The following is a 20057-nucleotide window of genomic DNA, read 5'->3' as shown; positions in this document are numbered from 1 at the left end:
AAAGGTCTGTTTTAGTTAGGAATGCATTCAGTGTTTTCATTAATAGCCTGGATAAAGGACCAGAGCATACAGTTGGCCTTTGTTCATGGCACCATGATATGTAGCAGTGAGTTTACTGGGGTACAGGGTTACAAACCAAAGCAACCTTGACAAATGGAGAAGCAGCTTGGAAAAGCCAAACATAAGAAATTAATTAAAACCAACTGCAAAATATTGCCCTTAGGCAAAAATGATCAACTGTGCAAACAGAAGATGAGGAACTTGTTCAGTAACGTTTCTGAAAAATATCTGGGAACAACATACTCAGCACTGGTCAACAATATCCTTCTTTTGAAGAAGGAAAAGCACACACCAGGCTGTGTGTTGAGTTGTCCCTGGTATGCAGACCATGTGAAGTGAGTTGTCCACCCATTGGAACTGGAACTGACAGAACTTTAGCTTTACCCATGTGCAGTAGGATTCAAATTGATAGGGGGTCCAAACAAGTCCAAACCAGCTGGTTAGAAGATGAAAAATAAAGGGATGAAAAAATGTAGTTCTTTGGTCTAGGAAAGTCTGAGGAGGAGACCGTGGCAAAAATTTTCACACTGATTCAGGGAAGAAAGGAGTTCATCCTTAGGGAAGAAAATAATTTATCCTTAGGGAGGATTGGACAAGAAGTAAGTTTAAAGTTCAACAAGAAATACTTAGTTTAATCAGGTTTTCCAAGTGTCCTGTAAGGATGATAAATCCACACATGTTTCCTGGGGATGTGGTGGTAGTGGGTTAATTGCCACCCTTTGTGAATGCTGAAGGTATGAGTGTTTTCTGTCCAAGGGAGTGAGATGCAGGCTATGATCTCCTGAGATTCACTCAGACCCTGCTTACTGCTGAGTTGTCATTGCTGTCTTGACTCAGCTTGAACATACTAAAATATAACTGAATGTTGCAAAATTTTGTTAAAAGGACTATCTGTATAACAGATATTCAAGTTTGCTCATTTTCATGTTATCTAATTTCAAAGAAAAGCATTGATTAAACAAATTCTCAGGCTTACAGTATATCAGCTGCTCTTTCTGAGAGCTTATTTCCTTGAAGCTATCAAGTTTGTACAAAATTGAAATAAAATATAAATAAATGGTTCTCCATGAAGATGGTGCCATTCTTTATTGAACTGCATCAGTGATAGGTTAAATTTATATTGCTCTGCAACATGATTTTAATATCATTCTGGTCTGGTTTAGGCATAATCAAGTCTTCTGTTGAAAGAGCTCTTGTAAGGAGCAATTAAACATTAGTACTTTAGCTAAACCCATATTAAATTATGTCTTGGAATTTAAGTATCTAGGAATCATCTTAAATCTCAGCTTGAATTTTAGGTTGTATTGTACCTGCAATTTATATTGAGGTATAAGACAATCTGTTTCCATCTTGATTTAGTATTTATAGCTTAAAATGTTATTTCATTATTAAGTGTTCTATGCAACTGTTAGTAAGACCACTAATAGATTAAGGTACTATTATTTATGATTACAGCTTCTATTTTTCAACAAGGAAAGAAGCTGAACATCCAGCAAGCAAATTTTAGCATGCTTTTTGAAAGCCTTGTAATAAATCAAAGCTAGCTGGGTACCCTTCAGCAGCCATGTGTGGCCATTCCAGCCCTTCCAGTGAATACTTATAACACAGTGGAGGCAAAGGACTTTGAAGTGAACTGAAGGGCTCAACAGAGCACCTCTGCAGGGCAGGAGCAGGAGAATAGATTTCATTTCAGTTATCTCACCTTCCCTTCTCCCTGACAGGACTAGCCCTGAGCATTCTCATGGACAAGATGATATGAGATGCTGAGCCCTTTGGACCAGATTGTGACAGTATGAACCATAACTGGGAGTTCCAGGCACTCCAAAAGAATCCTTGCCATAGCAAGTCAGCAAGGATATACAATTTAGATTGATCAAGGTAGATCACCATTAAACATTACATTTGAAATCTTTGGAGCTTAGGAATAGCTTTATGTATGTGACAGTATGTTTGCTTTTAGATATATTTTAACATTAAATATTTCCATTTTTTATGTTTTAAATATATGTTCAGTTTATGTCAGTATTTTTATCTGTGATGGTATCTTCCAGTTTAGTTCCCCTGTCAGCACAGAGATGTCTTGAAGCATTAGAGAAATAAATGCTTCAAATCCAAAGGAGTAAAGAAAAATAATTTTATTTGCATCAAAGGAAAGATAGGTTCTCTGCATAAATCTCATATTGAATATGTTATCTTTGGGCCAGACCGGATGAGTATGAACTGCACAGTTTCTTTTTCACTTGCCATGTATGAGGTAGTGTAATGGCTTGACAAAGGAAAAGCAGAGTTACACTTGCTGTACCATACTTCTGGTTTTTTAACATAATCAATGAAGAGATATTATATAACATGGTATTGCCTAAAGATCAGTTCTCTGTTTTTAAGAGCTAATTTCTTTATATTGCCAGTCTGTTCTGAAAACTCTTTTGTGTTTCAAGATGGGAGATTTCCCCAGTTTTGAGGAAGAACCAGAAATAGGGAAAATAAACTTCTCTCTGTGTTTCTACATTATACAAGCACTGATGTCATAATATCTAGTTACATTTTTGACAATTTTGCAACTAGGCTGCAAGTAAAAACTATTCAGTTCTGCTTTAGCAAGCTGTGTGAGGACTATTGATGGCTTGAAGACTTGCCTAAAGAATGACATATTTCAGCCTATGAAATCTGTCTGACATACCCAAAGTTAGTTTTTAGGAGACTAGATGGAAACCATGGTCTTCATTTTTCTAAGCGCCGTATGCTTATTTATAAAGCTCCTTTTTTTATAACCAATTGACCTAAAGAGCAAGCACAATAGTTATCAGATGACATCCTAATCATATGTATTAAGACTCTCTGATTTGACAGTATTTAATATCATCTTCCCAGTAATTTGAAAGTTTATGCTAGCATCTAATAAAACTTTGGCAGAAGGCAGTGTTAACTAGCTAATTTTGAGAAGTGCTGCCACCAAGGCTGTGACTAGTACACCAGTCAAGGACAATGCTCAGAAGTCAATTCAACAGAGGCATCAGTATTCAAGTTTGGAGTAGGAAAGACTCTGTTGGTTACAGAGACTGTCTCTTGCCTTAATACAGTCAGTATGTTTTCTAGTATTGGAGCTATGTTAAGTCACCAAAGTAACAATTCTTCTAGAGGTTATTCTAATTCTGTTGTTTGTAATTATTCTTCTCCCATCCTATATATACTGCTTTAACTTTTCTTTCTGAGTGTCATCCTAATTCTCTTAAATCTATAAATTCTAACCTTTTATATTTTCAGTTAAGATACCCCAGCATTGTATCTACCTAGGGACATGGGTTTGAGAACAGAGGGGAAGAAAGGAAATCTTCTAGTGAATTTGCTATTAGAAGAGCAGGACAGAAACATAATTACTACAGTCCCATCCAAGCTTAGCATTGCCACAAAACACCAAGGTTGGCATTTAGCTGAAATGCTCCTCTGTAGAGTTTCTTTGCTTTACTTTAATTCATAGCTGAGAGCTTAGCCTATAGCAACCTGAGCCATAGTTAATGAAAATTGAAAAGCTACATTATATGCTGTCCTTCAGGGTAAAAAAATTAAAACATCAACTTTATCTACAAAGACGGTTTCATTACAGCTGCTGCATTTAGGGAGAGAAATGAACGCAAGGCATATACATTATCCAAGTGTCTCTGTCCCCAAAGGATGGATGAAAGAATATTTTCTGGGCATGAATCTCTAGGATTTTTAGAAGTGTTATGATAATCTTTTGTTTATAGTAGACTACACCATAAGGAAGGTTTTACATGCAGTGTACAGACTGAGTGATGATGTCATTGAAAAATTCTACTAGAAAGGCATAGATGGATGGAGTCTATTATAGAAGCACTGCCTTACATGAGCAAAATAGGAAAAGATGTGTAACAGCAAACAATTTCACTCTCTGTGGGAGCCATCCCTATCTTTTTTCAATAAATAAGTTCCCATGAGTCTGGTTCCTCACTATATCTGATGTAGCAGATGCAGCAATAAACAGTGGTCCGGGAGTGAACTGCAGTTTTCTGAAACATTTCTGTTTACTGAACAATCCAGCATGGTTGGTCACTGATCAGCTACTCTCTATGCCATAAAGATAAATTCCTACATACTAATGGGGGACAATGTACAGCTGAGCTACTCCAATGTGAGTTTTTCCCCTCTTCCTTTGCTCTTAATGAAAACATTCTGTCCACAGTTTTGTGAATACAAAGTGGCAGCAGCAGCATTTGTTAGGTACCTCTTGCTTAAGATGTGTGCAAAAGACCCATTATAGTCTGTGTGCAGCTCCTGGGAGTTCTTAAACACCAAAGCTCCCCAGTGTCCCACCCATAATTCCTACCAGAAAATCTCAGGCTTAAGTGCACAGTCTCTGGTACACATATGAAGCAATGAGAGGGAGTTAAATGACTTGGAAAATAAAGTACATGAAGTATTTTTATTATTTCTAGTATTATTGAATATCAAAGATAAATTTTTATTTGCTGTGTGAAATGTAGCATTTATGCCAGGGTTCCGAGGGTTGCTTTGGTGGCACCTTAGTTTAGCAGGAGTGACCGGCCCATACAGTATAGTAGATTTCCCAAGCCAGATGCTTGCAATATAATATTTATATTACAGTAGCTGCTTTTTAGTCTTTTTTTTTTCCCAATACACCTTCAAAGAGTAACAAGCAATTCCCTGGGAACAACCTCTGCTGTGTTTCATGCTCTCCTGGATATCTTGATCAAAGTGCAATTTACCTTGAATAGCAAGTAAACCTGTCTTTATAAATCTGTAAGTCTTTTAGCATGAGCTTCAGAAAACAGCATTATAAGAAAACAAATATTAAAATGCTCATAGATCAAACCTATATGCATCCCTAAGAATCCCTAAAGCATAAGCTGACCTCAAGATGGGGAGATTTGATGTTCACATCAGTGGTCTATCTTTTTTTCATTTATTCTGGTGGTTCAGCATATCTCCTTCTTCACCTTTCCCTGGGTGCCTTATCCCATATCAGTTATACTTTTGTGAGTTTTATAAATGAGTTTTAGGCTATGGTTACAGATTGCTGTACACTAAGTGAAAATGTAGATTAATTAATATTGAGCCAGGTGTTTGTAGAAGAGATATCCCATTTTTGGTTCACATATACAAATAAGCTGTACATGTTGTATGAAACTGTTCTTGACTGTTTTTCTCTACATCTTCCATTCTCAAAGACTGTTTTGCCTCTAGGAGAGCAACTCTAAAAAATGTTTCTGCTGGAAGTACAAAAAATAAACTGAATTCCAGATATGCACAGTGAATGCATTTCAAGAAATGGATGATACCTGCTGTATTGCCATCTTCCTGTAGGAACCCACCATGACACAGTATTAACAAAGATAGGCCTGATTATGAATTATGCTGTATGAATTATGCTGCTGGGGTAAGAGCAATCTTTTCATCTTCTTATTTTTAGGGATTTGCGAGTCCTACCTTGTGTCTGCTACCTTTTCGTACTTCAGCCAAGATATCTTCCCATAAAAAATAAGATACATTTAGGATTTATGCCCTTGCAGTCAGATTTCTAAAACAAAACAAAAATCAGCAAATGTGGAGACATAAGACATACTTAATTTCCATTAACCTTTATCACATATAGTCAAGGTGGTCTTATGATTAAGGAAATGACCTAGTACTTGAGAGACCTAGATTTAAATTCTATCGATAATTTCCTATTTATTTCTGCTGCAGAAAAACACTTAAACATGTGCTAGAAATTAAGGACAAGCTTAAGTGGTTTTTGAGTCCCAGACTACAGACCTTGGGCAAACCACTTTGTCTCTTGAAGTCAGAATGTGAAATCTTTTATTCAGCTTGGTGAGCAGTTTCATGCACAACTACTGTCATTGATTTTAATATGATTAGTCATGATAGTAACCACTTGCCAACCTGAGGTTAGTACCTCAGCTCTTATTCTGTAGAAGGGGGTAATTAAATTTACATGTCTCCCAGAAGTATTAGTGTATTACACACTAGATAATTTATGTAAATTTATAAATCCCACTCTTTGGAACTTCTTTTCACCAAGTTCGTGCACATGCAACAAACTTTTGCACAGATACAACATTTCTTTGTCTTTTATTTTATTTTATTGAAAATTGTGTAAAATGTGCATATTAGCATTCTTAAGAAAATTTAATTGTTATGAGAAATTATTATATAAATAATTTCAGAGGAATTTGCTCATTCTGTTTAATATGGCATTTTCAGGAAAATATTCCCTGCCTGTCATCTTTTAATTCTACCAAGACAATATGCTTTATACATAATCTGTATCAGAGCAAAGCTTGGAAGAAGGTTTTTAAATGCAAAAGAAATATCCCATATCACTATTATATTTGGGGGTTTGCCTTGTATCTCTTTTATCTATTATTATTTTTTAAAATAACTACCAGTAGTGCTGAACCCACTGTGGTTTGCAAGATAAGCTATTCTGAGATCCTTCATGTTCCATAAACCAGGGTATGTTCTTGATTAGGCAATTGCTGAAAGAGGAAACTCACAGGGCAATTGCACTTACATGTCAAAAGAATATTTATTAAGAAAAGAAAAGGAAATGTTGGAATCTGAATCAAAAGAATTTAACATCGTTTGGCCTAGCCTTTCATTTTTCAATAGAAATCATTAGAAAAAGATAATAATTAGCAAAGAGGCATGGATTTATATAGAGAGATATAGACATACATACGTATACATACATACATACAGTCACATACATATATATCACATTTCAGTTTAATCTTCCACTATTTTAATCTCAAAACCAATGGGGAATGTTTGATTGCAGATTTGTCTTTCAAATCCACCACAAATTCCTTCAGTTCATTAAAAATAAAGGCTTTTTCTCCTCTACTATTTCTTGTGGCCCACAGAAGGCATTTTTTGAATGTTGAAACTGTAGGAATAGTCAGTCTGTAGTCTATCTAATTAGATGCTTTGGTCAAATACAGTAAACACTTGAGTGAACCTATGTCATAGCAGGGCTGGGACTTTAAAGGACAGAAATACCATGGTTACATAAAAAGCGTCAATTGTCATGGATATGTTTTTGTAGTAACCAAATTATTCTTGTGAACTTGACCCATTCCACTAAGCTTTTAGTGGAGGCTTGTAATGAAATTTGTTCCACTGTGTGCAATCATGTGCAGTCCTTCAGGTCGAGTCAGCCAGGCCAGTGGGCTCCTTTGTCAGGCTGAGCTCCTCCTCTCTATTAACCTCCCAAACTGGCTCAGCTTTACATCTCTTAATTATATTTGTTCCATTTTGTGCAATTAGGCTCACTCCATGCACCCGGTCCACTGGCTCTCACATAGGACTCCAGAATGTTTCTAGTCATGGATATTTATTAGAAAGGTATGAAAATCATGGAATCCCAAACTGCCCTGACCAACATGAGACAATTCCAGACCTCAATAACACAGTACAGCATTCAGCAGTGAGGGATTTTGAGTGCAAAGAACAAAATGACCAAGGAGATATGTGTGTGTAGGGAAGAGGCTGTGAGAGAAGGTAATAGGAGTCACAGCTACCCCTGTGTGTCACTATTCTACTTTTGCATTGATTGTGTGGAGAAAGAACAATGTTAACACTTTTTTTTAATGCCAGGCATAAATACCAGCTTCATTAGACTCAGCTGACTTTCACAAACACTTATTATATGCCCTGCCTTCCCTTACTTGAGATAAATAAGAGAGTCTGTGTATTTAGTTCAGTTCAGATATTGCTTTTGGAGATCAAGAAAGAAGTTTATTTTTTAACCATGTTGATATGGGACCAAATCAATTTCCAAGGATATGGTGCTAAGGAAAGATGAGATATGCAGTCACCTTGACTCTGTGTATTGTGCCTGTGGTCTCCCGGTGTCTTTAAAATTAATTAAATTTTAGTACAGTAGTATAGATCTCAACCCTGGTCAAAGTCCTTTTTTCAGGAAAAGAGAGGAGACTAGACTGTAAGATTTGGCTAGGCAAAACCACAGCTGAACTGATCCTGAAAAAAAAAAAAAGAAATTAAAAAAAAAAAGAAATCTAAAATTAGTCATTGACCTGGTGCTAATAGGAAGCCTTCAGGAAACTGCATTTCCACAGAAAATTTCTCTGCAAATGTAAATGTTATGTCATGAAAACTTTCCAGGCAAAACTCCTGCAGGTTCTCCAGTGTCTTCAGTCTAGTGGTATCTGCTTATACCATGGATGATTTTTCGATATTCTACTATGGAAATTTTGCCTAGTGAAGCACATAAAATATAAAATAGCATGTATTTATCTAAAACACAGGCAATACCTATAAAAAATTGTAAGTAAGTTTAGGCACTCAGTATTGTCCTTTCTTCATAGCAGTGATTAAAACATCGATTAAAACTCAGATCCCCTTTCAATTAAAGGAGAATTTAGTTAATTCAGAGGGAATAAGGCACTATTTTTCTACATATAAGTCCTAACCTGCTTCTTTGAACAACAGGTTGTGAAACAGGTTGGCATTCTTGTGCCAATAGTTTAAATGGCACAGCAACAGTCAAATCTCTGAGATGACACTCAGTGGTCATTTCTCCTTGTTCATTCTGACAGAAGAGTTTGGCTCTGTCATCTTTATATCCATCCTTCATACCACCAAAAAAGTGACCACAAAATATCTGTTTTTAAATTGCTTCTGAAAAGCAAGCATCAACTAGGGAAGAGTTTTTTCCTTAATCAGTGGGAAAACACATGAAACTCAGACCTTACAAGTCAACATGAAATGCCACTGAACAAAGCATAAAGTATTTACCTCTTATGATCCCACTTTTGTTGTGACAATATTCCCTACAGCAACAAATTAGATTTCAGTACAGCAGCGCTGGGAGAAGTAATGACCTGTCACCAAAGCATATACTTTTAGTATTAAAAATAGTAATTCTTGTATGGGCTAACTCATAAGCTTCTCTGGTGTACCCTAGGGAATGAACCTCTGTGCATGCATCATCCTTCTGTTGCCAGACAATTTTCAGAGCCAGTGACATGACACCACTGAAGTCTAAGCCAGAAATAAAGCTTGGAACACTTCTTTTTTTCAGTTTTATCAGGGCTCTCCAATACTTAATGGTGCAGGCTACAACCACAAAAATCTATTTTCTAAACTAAACTAAACTAAACTAAACCAATAAATCATGAGCTGTGTTAAAAATGCAGAGAGAAATCACGAGTCCATGTTCATGGTAGGATAACAAGAGGAGACACATTACCATGCTTTGTAGATAAGACACTCATAAACCATTATTTTCTTTGGGTAAAAATCTTGGTTCCATCTTTATCCCTTTAAAGAGCAATTTAAAAGGCAGTAGTTCTCAAAAACTTGTGATGACATTAATTTTTGCAATAAAATCACTTTCTGGATATATTTAAGTCTTTTAGGTAGGGCTAAAAGATAGGATGTATCCAGGAGGCTGAAATGTAAAGCTTCACAGTGACTCTACTGTACTTAGGGGCCTCAGATATATATCTTATCAACTGTTAGAATAATTTCAGTTTGAATCCCTCCCAGAGTCAGAAAATTTTGCTATTCCTGGATTGATTTCTGTGGTGCTAGTGCGATATCTGTGCCTAACTTTTTCTGAGTGCCGTGGGAATCTGTCCCACTCAGCTGAAAGGAAATGTGATGAGTGCAGCCCTTCAGACACCCACTCATGCCTATAGATGAAGCAGTTGGAAGTGGGGTAAATTTTTCCTGTATGAGAACAAAGAAATATAGTCTGAACTGTTGGGAAATAGTCATCATAATAACAAGATTTTATAACTTCTCACCTGAAAGCCAATAACTCCCCCTGCATCTGCTCATACTTTGCACTCACCATTGGCAACATGTATTAGGACAGAGGCACTGATGGATGGAAGTCTCTTCTTGATGACTTTTTTATTCTCTCTCAAACAGAGCCTTCCTTGTCATATTCCTTCTTAGTTTCTCTTGTGCGAACTTTAAATTGGGACACAAATTTCTAAATCCCCATTTTTAATGGCACTTCTTTGCCACTTTTGGTGCTTGTGCCCACATCTGTCTGCTGTGCTGTTGACAGCTTTCTTATCAATTTCATTGTTCTTACACCTTAAAACCAGTGTTCTTATCTTATATTCTCTGTGAATTCTCGTCTCTATTTACTGCTGTCCTGTTTTTGTATTTGCACTGTGTGCAGCCTTGCCTTAAGTATTTTAGGCACAATTTTACCAGATAATTTAGTCATCCAGTATGAAATACAAAATGAGCCAAATTAGATCATAAACATTCCTGTTCTAGTTATTTTAATGATTGCATATCAAGAAAGAGTGTTTGATGGACATGGTCTGGGAAGTAGTGACTTCTTGAGAAGAGCTGGAGAACACTATTGCTTGCATTGATGAATGAGCCTTTTGAAGTGCCTCTGGGGCAAACCATTTTTGGACAGAAAAATTTGGGTAAGAATAATAAAATGCCCCAGTGGCTGAGGATATCTTGCATTCCTTCCTGAAAGTGCCAGTATGAGTGGAAAGAGAAAGGAATGCTGCCAGACAGAATTAGTGAAAGCTGTATATTGGATTTTTAAATTATTTTTTTTACAGCTGTTACCAGGTGATGCTGTTCATATGTTATTCCATAATGAATAAATAACACATATGCTATTTTCAAATGTGTATATAAATATAGTATAATATTTTGATGTTTAAGAATCAACTGTAATAATAAGTGCAACATCTTCAATATGTCTTTCATCTACCATGTTAATAATTTGTGTGGAGTAAACAAAAATATTGGTTCTCTCTCAAGATTTCAGTCTGTGAGAAATTTTCCAGTATTTTAAGTGTCCTTTGGTTCTCTACAACCCATTTTAGCACTGTAGCCCTTAGGCATCAGTATAACCTTAGCTGTATTTGTATAAGTAGTAATGGAGGAAAACAAGCCCTTCAGAAGCAAATTTCCCTAAATTATTTTAGGCTAAAATTTCAGAAAAAGATTGAAATCACCTAAATGTATCATTATGAGAGGCAGTCCTGCCTTGTTTTAATTTTTTAACATCCTTTCTATCATGTTGCTTCACACAACTGTGGATTACATCAGGGAACTGATCCACATAGATATAAGAATATAAGAAATTTCATTCACCAATTCTAGCAAATCATGCATTGTGGTAACTGATTATTTTCTGAGAGTTCCTGATACAGTAGTTCTTATCTTTTATTTAAAAATTAAGCATATTTCTAGACCTCATAATTGCACAGAAAAACCTGAAAAAGTGTTCTGAGTTCATTTGAACTTATCAGATTCCTGAAGTTCCTGAAAAGGAGGAAAGCAGACTTTAATTTAAGTTTTCTGCATTTGAAAAGGTTCTTTACAAGTTAAGATTTATTATATTGAAGTAAAATGAATATTACTTTTGGTTTTAACCTTTAGAATATCAGAATCTTAATACAGTAGTAGCCAATGGCATTTTTTAAGGCCGAAGGAACACAGAAGGAGAATCATAGGATCATCTAAAAATTTAGGTTATAGGGAGATTTTGGAGGCCATCTGGTCTAGCCTTCTGCTTGGATCAGGGTTAATCTCAAACTGGATCATGTCACCCAGGGACCTGTCCAACCAAGTTTTGAAAAATCTCCAAGGACAGTTTCCCACAGTTTTTGAACAACCTGTTCCAGGGTTTTTCAGTTCCCTTTGTGTATTTTGTCCTTAATTCCTATTGTAATTTTCTTTCTATAAATTGTGACTGAGACTTCTTTCCTTTCACTGAGCACCCATGTGAAGCATCTGTTTGCATTTTCTGTGACTCCCCTTGAAGCAAACAGATACCCTTTCAGCCTTCAGACCCTCAGTTTCCTCAGCTTTTACATGCACGTCAAGCACTTCAGCCCCCTCCAAATCATGGCTTCCCTCCTCTGGACTCTGCAGTTTCTAAGTGTCTCATTTGCATCACTCAGCCCAAAGCTGGACTATGGATAAACCTGCATGAAGACTGAGCAGGGAGGATAATCACCTCCCTGGGGCTGCTGACCATGCTCTGGTTCCTGCAGCTGCCTGCACCGAGCCTTCCTCTCTGCAGGGAGCTCACCTTCCTCACAGGGTGTTGTCTGCCCGGGCCACAGGGCTGCTAGGGTTAAACTCACAGACAGACCAGGTGAAACCCTGGAACAACAGGTGAACAGCATTTTTATCTATGCATGATTAAATTAATTTAACTCCAAAATCACTGGACTTGTTTTCTAGCTTTTTAGGACAAATATTACAATCCGATAAAAAGAGATCCCTATTTGTCTTGGCTAAGGTGGTAAAATGTTTCTGATATCAGAGCAGCTATGTGAGGTCAGAATCTGACATGATATGGTGAATAATAAAGAGGCAAAAAAAAGTTAATACATTATATATTAGAAAACACATACTGGAAACCATTATTCTATGCTTGGAAAGCTTTGGGCATTTTTTAAAACGATGGCTATCTCTGCTGTTTTCAAAGATGATTTAAACTAAAGTTTAGTTGCAAGCTGTAACTTGAGACTATTGTGAGTTATATCACTGTTTTATTATTCTTAATAGCATCAAGTCCATCCAGAGATATTTCATCCTGCAATTTTCTTCTGATATGAAAATGCATAATGTTAATCTTTGTAATACTTTATAAACTGACCATAAACCAATGTTTATGGTCAGTTAATCATTGTATTACTTTGCTTTAGGTAATTTAGTACATTACCATAATGTAACAATCTACTTAATATAAATTTTAAAGTGAGCCCAGTGCAAGTTGCAGGGCATTAATATGCTTTCTAACCAGAAACTCAGAAACGCAGCTAAAGTTTAGATGCAGATCAGATATTTTCTGCTTTGAGTGACTTAGTGTTTTGCCTAAGGAATATTGTGATTTTATGAAAGTCACTACATTATTTTTTTTATAGTGTGCCTTACAGTTCATTTAGAAGTCCCAACAGGATTAGCACAACCTCTGCAATAATCACAACACAAGAATATCATATCAGAAAGCCTTCCAGAGCATCAGTCTGCATACATTGTGGGGTGCTGTTTCCACCAACACTGAGGCATGTCAAATCCCACTGAATCCAGGGGAGATTTAAAAGCTGTCATTAGTGGGAGTTCAGATGAAAGGCATTAATGCTAACACATGATGACATTATTGATTATATGAAAAAATAAAACAGTGGGTGGAGGATACAGTGGGTGGAGGATGATGTAAAAGTACTAACAACCAATGGTTTTGGAATTTAATTAACTTAATTAATGATTTTTAAAACATTCTATATATTGTTAGATGGTACATTAAACATAAAGAAAATTGGTGAGTCTCACCACTAGTAGTTTCTGTACACTTGTAAGAGACAGCTATGGCCCTTAAAGGACAGCTGAAACAAAGGTAGAGTCCAGCCAAATCCAAAGAAACCTTCCACAATCTTAAAACCAAAGTCCTCCTACCATCACTTAAGAACTTCAATAGTAGAGACAGTTATTTTTCATTTGGGATGTCAGGATTAAGGCTCTGCTTACATACAGAAACTGTGTTTCCCTCCCTGAGAAAAGAAAAATATTGTCAGAAGAACACAGGGAACCTGGACATGAGAAAAAGTAAAGTAATAAGATTAAGAACTTTAAGATCTAAATGATCTGGGTCAGATTACTACTGAAAAATCACATTATCACCATTTTTGACTCTGAGGCACCAAATTTTAGCTAAGTGCTCTGCTTTAAAGAAAGGACTGTATTACATATCTCAAGAATGCTCTTCTTCCTCTATGAAGTAGATTAAAGGTAGTATTTTTTGTTGTTGTTAATTGCTTCTATAATTTGTTCTATACATAATCTGATATATAGTGTGCTCACAACTCTGCACTTTAGCTTGTGGTATCTTCATCACATTTCATAGCGATGGAAGTAATTTGTTCCTCTGCAAAGATAAGACTGCTGAAGCTTGAACTGTTTGCAATAAAAGACATGGCAGGAAATGGATCCAATCTCTGACTGCTGCATGGAAGGGAATGAGATATATGTATTTGGCTTAATTGTTGAAGTCATGATAGAACCAAGAGAATCATACTTAGTTATGAAGGATAACACAATCCTATTAACTTAGTTGTTCAAAGAAGCACCGATACTACACCGAAATCAACCACTTTTCACAGAAATAATTACTGCTGGGTCTTTACTCTTTTGCCCTGAACAAGCCAAGTATATTTTTACATTAAGTAAATGAAGAGGCAAATTGTGGCTCAAAGAGACAATGAGTCTCCTGGCTTTCCCTTTCAGTGCCTGAGTTCTTACATGCTGGTGCAACTAGGTCATACAGTGCAAGATTCCCTATTGTGGTTATTCTTTTTATTCACCTCTTACAGCTCCCCTGGGTATTAGCAATAAAGGAGAGTTTTATTCCTTTATTCTCCCTCCTATCCTGCGTAGCCATGCAAACTGGGTCACAATTTGGACCATAATTCGTAACACATCTGTGGATCCCTGCAACACTTTATAATCTACATATGTTCAACCTGCCCAGAACTGTATCAGCTTTGCCAGCATTTTTGGGAGTAGGGAGGGAGCAAAGTGAGTAGATAGTCCTTTTGTTTTTTTTTCAATCCTGTAAGAGAACAAAAACCATAAATGGTTTTGTTATAATCATATTTACTACATTTGTGTCACTGCATAGCAACATCAACAGGGCTGAGATAATCAGTATGATTTCATATTTTATTGTAATGAGATTACATTAAAATTTAACCTCTGCTCTGATTTCCCAGATTCATTATATTTTACCCTATGTTATTTACATTATTTTGTAATACATTTTGCTGTGAGTTACTATGTCTCCAGAATTTTAAGTTTGAGTGTAGTTTTTCTTCAAAAGTTTCCCTGATTTGATTTTATTAATATGAAATAATATAGTTTTCTTGACTGTTTACAATGACAGTTTTGTCAGACATTTAATTGTATGTATATCATAGTCTCTAAAACAGTTATTTAAATTAGATTAATAAAAAGAAAAAGTATGTTAAAAAAATTGAACACGTACATGGAAAATGTTTATTGTAGGCTAGGCACTGTTTTACATTTCTTATTTTTTCTTTACAATGATCCATTTCTTCCCCCTCTGGCTCTGATTATACATATTACTAAATGACATAAAAAGAAAGATTTTGTGAGACTTCTAAACAGAAGTGGAATTCTAAACAGAATTGGAATTACAGGAATTTCAAGACATAAGCTCTGTAATACAATTTTACATAGAGTCCAGTCATTTAAAGAGTGGTAGTAGAAATATTTCAAATATATCACATAATCCAAGTCAGAGAGGATGGCTTCAAAATCCTGGACAAAAAGACTATGCTAAATGCACTTTATCATTCTTTTACCTCTTCCTCTCACACATTCATATCAACATAACTGAAGACATTGTTAGTCTTTAGCTGACAGCAGTTCTACCAACAGGACTTTTTTTTTTCAGGAGGATCTGATTCCCTTCCTAGATTAATTGACCCATTTTACTGCTGCCTCTGAGCTGCTGGGCTTCCCTGTAGTGCCTGCAAAGCCACTGCTTGCTTGTCTTTAACCCCTGGTGTGATGACTTGGGGTCTGCCCTCAGCAGAACTTACTGAGAGATAGGAGAGGACCTACCTGATATACTCTGTGAAGACTGAAAATTTATCCCACAGGCTCATGGTAACAAATTTGCTGTTGATCAGGGTCAGGTAAAATCTCACATGCCTGTGAAATTACAGAGCATGGAAATGGAATTGGTTGAAAAATATTTTAAAATGAAACATAAACTTTTTTTTTTTTTGAAATAGTACAATTCCTCATGGGAGATGGAGATTTCATTTTTGGTTTAAAAAGAAATCCCCAAGTTTTCCAGCAAAAGAACGATTTAGACAAATTGGAGACTAAACACTACAGTGAACCAGGTTTAACCCAATTCCCTGTGCAAGTATTTGTGGGAAACTACAAAATACTACAAAATATTTGCATTACTCTTGAGAAGGCTGTGAAAGGCATTCTTGCAGACTAAGCACCAGTCTCCATTCTGAGAAAGTAGCCTAATCCTGCTATCTCCAGAACTGAACAAAGGGCAAACGCTGCCCTACAACCTGCACTTGCTGCTGTGCTCTAGGAACAAAGCTTGCCTTAAAAAGTCTGAGTTCAAGACAGTCAGTTGGGACACACATTTTTACATAGAATTGCTGTCAATTAAAAGGAAACACTTCTACTACAAAAGGAAGCTCAAGACAGGTGAGGTGACCTGGTCTGTCTACTACAATGCAGCTCAATAACTGATTATGTACAAAATTTCTGGAGAATTTGATAGAACGCTTTATATTTGCTTCAGGTACATTATTAAAAAAGAGATTAAATAATCTGGAGTCTCTTAAAGTAGAATATACATTAAATAATCAATAAATACAGGTTCTTTTCTCTGGAACATACTGTATTTATGTGATAAGAATTTTTTCATCTCTTTTTGTATATATTTTTACTGACACAGGATTCTCCCCAGTATCCTGCTCCCACAAAAACTCTAGCTAGTTATCTAGCTATCATCTATCTATCTATCTGTGCATTTCTGCTCCTTAAACATTTGGTAAAACAAACTGTATTCCTTGTCCAAAACCTACTGGTGGAGCAGCAGCTGATCCCTAGAAATACCTGCTCAGTGAGAGCATTGATTGTGGGGAAATTGTCTCTTTTCAGGTTTCTTCTACCTCTCCCACTTAGGCTGTTTTGTATAGTCTGATATTCAACAATGAGCCGTGCCACAGGTCCTTTGTGCTTGGTGCTATATGTTTCTTTAGCATTTGTTCCAAGTGTTTCAATTGAGCTTTCTGTTCTTGGTATTCTGTTTGTGGATAAAAATTTCAGCTGTAGTAGTAATGCCTTTTCCAAAATCAGGGTTTACAGAAACAAAGGTGAATTGTTCAAAACATTCAGATAAAAATTTAAAATCAACCCATCTTGGAAAAGGCACTTAAAATTTCTGAGGAATTGCAAAGGGCTGAGTTTTTTGCGATCCATAGAGAAATTTTGTCACAACGCATTGAAGTGTGAAGCCAAAAAAAAGGTTTGTAGATGCTCAGTAGCAATTTGCTAGAGTTTGGCAGCAAAATTATCCTAATTTTCCAATCACACCGATCCTTCCAACATCTGTGTGGGATACAGCTTGCACACCATCACAAAGCTGAGGCATTTTGTTACCCTAAAATATATTACCTATTTTAAAACAATATCTCTAGAGACATGTGACATTTTACAAAATGAAGAAATGAGAAAAACAACAGCAGCAAAATTAAGATAATTCTTATTTTTATCCCCTTTTTCTTCCATCATATCTCTTAATGAAAATGATCAAATCCATGGTACAATCCTACTGTGCTCAACTGCATAAAGGAATTTGAATGTACAGAACTACATTTTTAGGTCCTGGGAGTAGGATGAAGAGAATGAAACCTGCAATGTACTTCTAAATGAAAGCAGCAGCTCTATTGGAAGAATATTTCTCTACTTCACTTGTCAAGGTAAACCCTTCCCACTTTAATACAGTGAGGTCTAAGTCCACCTTCTATATAATGCAATGAAAATAGAAACAATTTAGTAAAAAGAGAATTTGTCTTACTGTATTTCATATCTGCTACATATGTGTCTCTGTGTTTGTAAATACAATTTCTCAGTGTCCAGGAATTAAATCCTTGCTTCATAATGCTAGTAATAATAATAATAATAGTGGTGTCTTTACATTCTATGGAAAATAAAGATGGTCTATTACTTTCATTAGGCACTGGTAAGGGAGTGTGCACAGGTCACAGTATGCAAGCTATTAAGATTGAAGGCATCTGCACAAACAGCCTTGACTGCTTTTTAAAGGCTAAGCTGCACAATTTGTCTTTCATTAAGAGCTGTTGTGCAGTTTTGTGATTTGTAGCCAGCTCAACTGAGCTTCCAGAGTGTGTACTTCTATTTTGAGATCTTGTCAATAAACAAATAAGACATATGCTTCAGTGAGTCATCTGAGCAGAGCAGACTATCACAAGAATCAGTTGACCTGTACTTCCTTCCTGCTACTGAATCGTTCTCTACCTTTTCTTGTTAGCACAAAGTGTGTCCCTGTACACAGCACAAAACAGAGAAGCCAGGGATGGGAAGACAAGGTCTCTTTCATCCATATGGGTTTATTTGTGTTCTGCTGGCACCGTTATAGTCATACAGTAACCAACATAAATTTTTAGTTTTATTATCACCTCTAAAAAGAGACAGAAATGTGAAAATTGAAGCCAGAAGGTTTGTATCACAGGATTAATTAGGCAGGGCCAAGTGGAGTCACACTCCTCCTGGCAGTGAGTGCCTCAAGAAGGTGCCTGCCTTCAATTATGGAGCACACAAAGCAATTAAAAACCCTGTTTCTTTTTCCTGGGGTGTTACTTGTTGAGAAATCTTTTTTCTTTCTATTTTCTTTTTTTTTTTTTCTTTTTAATTCTCTGGAGATCTGAGCTGGTTTGAGGTGTAATCTGCAAGGGTAGATATTCAAGAAAAATTGATTTAGCTGAAACCTAAGTGCAATAGGTTTAAAATAAACCTGAAAGGAATGAACAGTGTGTTTCTTGGCTGAAATTTTATTGGCCATTTTTTAAATATACACATACATGCACAGAGGACCAGATAATTAAGAACCCAGACATTATGGATCTCCAGGAAAGGATTTTGTCACTGGGACACATGAATCAAATCAGCCAGCCACTCTGTGCATTTCCTTAAGCCATACAGCACTCTTGATTAACCTTTTCCTGAGTACTTTACACAGATAGATGAAAGTTTCTGAATGGCAGGGTTGTGTGCACGTGTCAGTTTTAAACATATGTTTCAGGCAGCCATATTCCATGGTCAATTGGAAATTAGTACTCTGTTTCACCTGTACCTGGTTTACAGGATGTGTTAGCCTTTCCCTGGATTTATGGCCCTCTTTGCTCTCCTGGTGTTACCAAGAGCTTTACCACCATCACTGACTCTGACTCTTTGTACCAGGACTCGACATCTGATTTTGTGCAGCTGGACCTGTACATTAATTCTTTTGCCACATTCCTTTCAAACACCCAGCTAACTCCTTCCTCTCCTGTTATTTCCCATGACAGATAAATAATTCAAAATATGATATAAAGTATGGTGTATATCTGGTTTGAATAGTGCTCTATCAAGATGTGCTTCAGCTATAGCAATGACCTCATACTTCCTGTTGAGTAGGGAGAAGCAAAAAGATATTTAAATCAATAGAATAAGGGAGTCATAGCAGTGGATATTGCAGTGCATGTGAGTTTTCTTCACAGGTATTACGTGACAAAAAAATGTATGATTTGGCATGAGAAGGATGCAAATAATGACTGACCATTGGTTTATTATTTTTTCTAAGATTGGAATGCCTATATTCCCAAGCTTCCCCATTAATGTTGCCTAAGAAGTAATTACAGTTTTGAACAAAAAAGTAGTGGGTAATGGAGATTTTTTTCCCATTGTGCACTTTAATTTTATTATTCCCTAGTTTAAATATAACTCACAGAAGAATGAGAAAAGTCTTTATAAAGGTCATTAAATAAATGCTTCTGGAACAAATCTTTAAACAGGATCATCACTGAAATGGGAAGTTATACATATGGAACACTTTAACTTGTAGTACAGATTAAACAGTTGGCAAAATAAAGCTTTAAATTGCCAGACATTATGTGTCACTAAAAATCAATTCTGACAGATTTTATTGAGGCTTTTACCCATATTATTGCTGCTATTTTTTTTTTCAGTTAAAAAAAAGAGGAAGAGGATTGACTTTTTCATTGCAGGTCAGCCCATTTGGCAAAGGCTATCCTGTCACATGGCACACTTTTATACCCATTTTGATTTAGTGTGCATAGTGTGTTTATCAGTGGTGAATGTCAAGATGACAATAGCTTCACATTTCTGAGCCATTGCCAGAAGAACTCTGATACATTCTC

Source organism: Molothrus ater, chromosome 1, assembly GCF_012460135.2.
Source record: "Molothrus ater isolate BHLD 08-10-18 breed brown headed cowbird chromosome 1, BPBGC_Mater_1.1, whole genome shotgun sequence".
In the NCBI taxonomy this organism is placed as follows: domain Eukaryota; kingdom Metazoa; phylum Chordata; class Aves; order Passeriformes; family Icteridae; genus Molothrus; species Molothrus ater.
The sequence above is the reverse complement of the archived record's forward strand: the minus strand, read 5'-3'. Positions refer to the sequence as shown.